The sequence below is a fragment of the Hordeum vulgare genome, chromosome 7H, assembly GCF_904849725.1.
Source record: "Hordeum vulgare subsp. vulgare chromosome 7H, MorexV3_pseudomolecules_assembly, whole genome shotgun sequence".
Lineage (NCBI taxonomy): Eukaryota > Viridiplantae > Streptophyta > Magnoliopsida > Poales > Poaceae > Hordeum > Hordeum vulgare.
Window position 1 is genome coordinate 537,688,315 of NC_058524.1, and position 7,063 is coordinate 537,695,377.

Below are 7,063 nucleotides of genomic sequence, written 5' to 3' on the forward strand. Positions count from 1 at the left end.
GGGGCCCCGGGACACCCTTTGCCCTAGGGGTTGCGCCTATATATTCCCTAAAAATCCCAAAAAAAATCAGGAGATCATCGAAAGTACTTTTCTGCTGCCGCAAGCTTTTGTCTCCGCAAGATCCCATCTGGGGCACGTTCTGGTGCCCTGCCGGAGGGGGGATTCTGACACAGAGGGCTTCTTCATCAACACCATGACCTCTCCGATGATGTGTGAGTAGTTCAGCATAGTCCTACGGGTCCATAGCTAGTAACTAGATGGCTTCTTCTCTCTCTTGGATCTTCAATACAAAGTTCTCCATGATCTTCATGGAGATCTATCCGATCTAATCTTCTTTTGCGGCGTGTTTGTCGAGATCCGATGAATTGTGGATTTATGATCATATTATCTATGAATCTTATTTGAGTTTCTTCTGTTCTCTCTTATGCATGATTTCATATCCTTGTAATTCTCTTCGAGTTGTGGGTTTTGTCTGGCCAACTAGATCTATGATTCTTGCAACGGGAGAAGTGCTTGGTTTTGGGTTCATACCGTGCGGTGACCTCACCCAGTGATAGAAGGGTAGCGAGGCATGCATCGTGCTGTTGCCATCACGGGTAAAAAGATGGGGTTTTCATAATTGGTTTGAGATTATCCCTCTACATCATGTCATCTTGCTTAAGGCGTTACTCTGTTCGTCATGAACTCAATACACTAGATGCATGCTGGATAGCGGTCAATGTGTGGAGTAATAGTAGTAGATGCAGAAAGTATCGGTCTACTTGTCTCGGACGTGATGCCTATATGTATGATCATTGCCTTAGATATCGTCATGACTTTGCGCGGTTCTATCAATTGCTCGACAGTAATTTGTTCACCCACCGTGATATTTGCTATTTTGAGAGAAGCCTCTAGTGAACACTATGTCCCCCGGGTCTACTCCACACCATATTTTCAGCCTTACACTTTTTACTTCGTTGCACTTTTCCCCTTCAGATCTCACTTTGCAAACAATCTTGAAGAGATTGACAACCCCTTTGAAGCGTTGGGTGCAAGCTTGTTTGTGTTTGCGCAGGTACTCTGGACTTAACGAGACCCTCCTTCTGGATCGATACCTTGGTTCTCAAACTAAGGGTAATACTTACTGTTGCTGTGCTGCATCACCCTTTCCTCTTCAAGGGAAAAACCAACGCAAGCCCAGTCTCCGTCAACGTGTCAATTTCTGGCGCTGTTGTCTGTTGCCGTAGCAGAAGAATTTCTGGCGCCGTTGTCGAGGAGGAATATCAAGTCAATAACTCATCCAAGTAGGTGTCACAAACTCATATCTTTCATTTACTTTGTTTGCTAGTTGCCTCTCGTTTTCCTCCCCCCCCCACTTCACAATTTGCCTTTTTTGTTTGCCTTTTTCGTTCGCCTTTTCGTTCGTCCTTTTTCCTCGCTTGCTCTTTCTTTGCTTGTGTGCTTGCTTGCTTGCCGAAGTCACCATGAATGGAAACTCCAAACTTTGTGAATTCTCGAATACTAATACTAATGATTTTATTAGTACTCCGATTGCTCCCGCCACTAGTGCGGAGTCATACGAAATCAATGCCGCTTTGCTGAATCTTGTTATGAAAGAGCAATTCTCCAGCCTTCCTAGTGAAGATGCCGCATCCCATCTCAATACCTTCATTGAGCTTTGCGGTATGCAAAAGAAGAGAGATGTGGATAATGATGTGATTAAATTGAAGCTTTTTCCTTTCTCGTTGCGAGATAGCGCAAAAACTTGGTTTTCTTCTTTGCCCAAAAATAGTATAGATTCTTGGGATAAGTGCAAAGATGCTTATATATCCAAGTATTTTCCGCCGGCTAAGATTATCTCTCTCCGTAATGATATCATGAATTTCAAGCAACTTGATAATGAACATGTTGCACAATCTTGGGAGAGAATGAAATTAATGATTAAAAATTGTCCCGCTCATGGCTTGAGTCTTTGGATGATTATTCAAATCTTTTACGCTCGCTTGAATTTTGCTTCTAGAAATATCTTGGACTCCTCCTAAGGTCGAACATTCATGGAAATCACGTTAGGGGAAGCCACAAAGCTCCTAGACAACATCATGACAAAGTACTCTTAGTGGCACACTAAAAGGTCACCTACTAGTAAGAAGGTACACGCTATAGAGGAAATTAACTCGTTGAGTGCTAAGATGGACGAGTTAATGAATTTGGTTGCTAGTAGAAGTGCTCCTTCGATCCTAATGATATGCCCTTGTCTTCTTTGATTGAGAGTAGCAACGCTAGCTTGGACGTTAATTTTTTTGGTAGGAATTACTTTGGCAACAACAATTCTTTTAGAGGTAACTATGTTCCTAGGCCTTTTCCTAGTAACTCCTCTAATAATTTTGGCAACTCCTACAACAATACTCATGGAAATTACAATAGATTACCCTCTGATCTAGAGAGTAATATCAAAGAGTTCATCAACTCTCAAAAGATTTTCAATGCGTCCTTAGGGGAAAAGCTACTCAAAATTGACGATTTGGCTAAGAGCGTTGATAGATGTCTAGTGATGTTAATGCTTTGAAAGTTAGATGTCCTCCTCCCAAAATCAACATGGATGAAACTTTGAAAGCTATGCGTGTTTCCATGATTGAGAGCCAAGAAAGAACCACCCAAATTCGTGTTAGACATGAATGGCTTAAAAAGGCGTGTTCTCGTGATGAGAATCATGAAGATCTTAAAGTGCTTGGTGTGACTCCCATTGAATCTTTGTTTTCTTGTGTCAAACCTAATGATTATGGGGCTGGATATGAATCCACTTTGGTTGAAAAGTGTGTTGGGGCATAGTTTATGCCTAAGTAATTTTGGTGATTGATGACAGTACCGCAAAGGACTAATCATTTGTGTGATTAAGATTTCAGATAACACACGTCAACGGCACAAGACGACTCGCCCCCATTCGTTCATGGAACAGAAGACCGACGTTCTCTAAGATTCTCTTTATTTGAGTCATAGGAAAGCCGTACTATTAAGAGGGGAACCGTAGTGGAAAGGTTTGGGTGGAATCAATCTTTGCACGCGCACACTTCACATATTTTCCCTTACCTGCATCTTTAGAGTGGCTCCCGCCTCTGTGTTTCTTTCCTCTTTGCAAAATGGTCCCCCATCGGTAGTACCGCTGGGCCAAGCGGTAGTACCGCTGGCCCTAGCGATAGTACCGCTCGCCCTAGCGGTAGTACCGCTAGAGTGCTAGCGGTAGTACCGCTGCAGCCAGCGGTAGTACCGCTAGCTGGCGGTAGTACCGACACTGGTAAGTGGTAGTACCGCTCCAGGAGCTTAGTACCGCCTGCCTAGCGGTTGTACGTGGACGGACCTTTTTGCGAAGACTTTCTTGGCGGTGGTAGTTCCTTTGCACTACCAGGGGCCGAGCGGTAGTACCGTTGCAGCCAGCGGTAGTACCGTTGCATCCAGCGGTACTACCGCTGGAGAGCCAGCAGTAGTACCGCTGCAGCCAGCGGTAGTACCGCTGGAGCTCGGGCAGAGAGTGGGGAAAACGGTTGGATTCCCCCCCACTATATGAAGGGTTCTTCTAGCTGTGGAACCTCATCTCTTACCCTCCCAAGCTCCATTGTTGCTCCCTAAGCTCAAAAGTGCCCGATCTCTCTCCCTAGCCAATCAAGCTTGTTGATTCTTTAGAGATTGGTTGAGAAGGCCTAGATCCACACTTCCACCAAGAGAAACGTTGATTCCCCCACCAATCCCTTGTGGATCTTGTTACTCTTGGGTGTTTGAGAATCCTAGACGGTTGAGGTCACCTCAAAGCCATATTCCATTGTGGTGAAGCTTCGTGGTCGTGTTGGGAGCCTCCAAGCTTTGTGTGGAGTTTGCCCCAACCTTGTTTGTAAAGGTTCGGTCGCCGCCTTCAAGGGCACCTATAGTGGAATCACGGTACCTTGCATTGTGCGAGGGCGTGAGGAGAATACGATGGCCTTAGTGGCTTATTGGGGAGCATTGTGCCTCCACACCGCTCCAACGGAGACGTACTTCCTTTCAAAGGGAAGGAACTTAGGTAACACATCCTCGTCTCCATCGGTTCCACTTGTGGTTATCTCTAACCCTTACTTTGTGTATGCTTATGTTGTTGTCTATATCTTACTTGTCTTAATAAGCTCTCGTTGTTAGCTTCATTAGGGTTCACCTCATTGTCGTAATATTTGTGAACCCATATGTTGTTTACCATAACTTGCTAAGTTTAATTAAAAAGTGGTCGTTGTCTATTCACCCCCCCTCTAGTCAACCATATCGATCCTTTCAATTGGTATCAGAGCCACGTCTCTTTATTAAGGGTTTAACCACCCGAAGAGTATGGAAGGCGAAGAGGGAATTAACCATGGGCAACCCGAGGCCATGGACTTGACTTCGGTCACAAGGGACGACTTGAATACGGCTATGGCCGCCCTCAAGACGTCCTTGACGAACGAAGTCAAGACCATGCTTAAAGAGTTAATTGAGGGATTTAAAAGTTCTCCCGAACCGGCTATAGTGGTTAAACCCACCGTCACCGATTCAGAGGCCAACTCCTCTAAGGAAGCGGCTAAAGGTATGCGACCTTCCTCATCTCACGAAAAGGATGGGACTGGAACATATGCCTTAGTTCCACCCCCCATGGCCTATGGAGGATCCGTTCCCGCACCGCGTCTTAATCCTGTTGGTCCTCCTCCTAAGCTTGTAAAAGGTGACTTTGCTAACTGGGTATTTTCTATTAAGTCTCATTTGAATCACAGCTCAACAAACTTGTGGAGAATCATCGAACAAGGATATTATCCTCATGATCCAAGCAACCTCACACCAAGAGAAGATGCAGACAATCAATACAATCACTCCGCTTTGTTCATTCTCCAGTCCGCAGTGCCACCTGAAGATCTTCCTCACTTGCGTCCCTTCACATTGGCCAAGGATTGTTGGGAGCATATTATGGTGTTGTATAAGGGAAGCTCAAGCATTCAACGATACAACTATGAAGTGATACTTGATAAGGCCGATGAATTTGTGATGAAGGAAGACGAGGACCCTCGTGATCTCTATCGGAGGGTGACTGCTATTGCTGTGGCACTCAAGGATCATGGGAGCAAGGATGTGGATGATACATGGGTCAAGCGCAAGTTTCTCAAAGCCATCATGCCTTTCAACAAAGCCATGTCATCTGTCATTCGTCAGCGGCCAGACTTCCACTCCTTGTCTTCCAGTGAGGTGTTGGATGAATTCATTGCAATGTCAATCATGAACGAAACAGCCGACAATGCACTTGCTCGTGTTCGCTCAAAGACAACTTCACCCAACCTTGCGTTGAAAGCAAAAGCAATGCCTCAAGAAGAAGAAGAGGATGATGAAGAAGAGAGCTGCCCTGAAGACACAAAGTATTCCTATCATGAGCACATGGCTCTTGCATCAATGCAATTCTGGGGCAACAAGAGGAACTCAAGACCCACCTTCACCAAGAACAAGTCGAGTGGATTCAAACCCAAACAACGAGTAAGGACATGTTATAACTGTGGTAACGTGAGTCACTTCATGGCCGAATGTCCCTATGAGAAAAGGGAAGACAACGGGGGCAAGCTCATTCGCAAAGACAAAACCAAATCATTCCCCATCAAGAACAACTTTGTGAAGAAACCTCACCCAAAAGGGATGGTGGCCCTTGAAGAGTACCCTTCCGATGATGTTGATGATGATGATGATACAGTGGCAATAACAACTGTTGCTATTGCCACTACCTCTCCCAGAAGGTGTCTCTTTTCAACGCCCCCAACAAGAACCACATCACCAAGTGCCTCATGGCAAAAGGTATCAATCAGGTAACTCCCATCATTAAGACCAACATCGCTACTGCTCCTTCATTATTAAACTGTGTTGATGATAGTGATGTTGTGGAACTTAATGAGCATGATCTTGACAAGTTTCTGTGCACTATTAAGGGAGAATCCAAGAAGCACTTTGTTGCTCTCTTGGAACAACTGGGTGAGGCCACTGACCTCATTGAGTCTCATGAGGAGACCATCTCCGAGCTTCAGGGACACAGTCGTGACTATGCCGATGAAATTGTTGAATTATCTCTTGCTCTAGAAAAGGAGCGCACTCTTTGTTTGGCTCTTGAGGAGTCATACAACGATGACTACGCTAAAATGCAAAAGAAACTAGATCATGATGTTGTTCTTACTCGTATGCTTAAGTCCGAAAAGTATGCTCTTGGGGTTGGCCATGACAGACTCAAGGAGGAGTTTGACACACTCGACAAGGCCCACAAGGTCTTGAAAGGTGCTCATTTCTCTGTGAAAGAGTCTCATGATCAACTCCAAGCAAAGCTTACCAAGGAGATCTCTACTTGTCCTCCCTTTGTGTTAATTGATAATGCTTGTGCAACTAATCCCTGCTGTGAGCATGTACATCTTGTGGAGGAAAATGCCAAGTTAAAGGAGAAACTTGAGAAGGGCCTTGTGGCATGCATACAAGGTGAGAAGAGCCTGAACGACCTCTTGAGCACTCAAAAAGGTGTTGTAGGAAAGGAGGGACTTGGACTTACCTCCAAGTCAAAAGGTAAAAGGAGGATCAGGAACAAACGATCTCCTACCCTCATGGACATCTTTGTCAAAGAGGGTGAGGGGAATCAGAAGGTGAACATGAACAAGGTGGACTATGGAAACCTCAAGAAGGGCAAAACCATTCCTACTAACACAGCCGACAAACTTAATTCTTCTTATGTCTTATGTCGTGCTAGTGATGGGCATGTTTATGCCAGATTTGTTGGTTCCTACGATGAGCATATTGAATGGGCTATCTGGGTTCCTAAGACCCTTGTCTCTAACATGAAAGGACCCATTAAAAAATGGGTACCTAAAACCAAGCCTTGATCTATTGCAGGAGTTTGCTTCCGGTGGGGTGTCATGGTTGCTCGATAGTGGAGCAACAAATCATATGACCGGAAGCAAGGACTTAGTGGTGGATGTGCATCCTTCTCCATCTATGCCCACCCATGTCCAATTCGCCGATGCATCCTCGTCAAAGGTATTGGGATTTGGTAAGGTGGTCGTCTCTCAAGATTTAT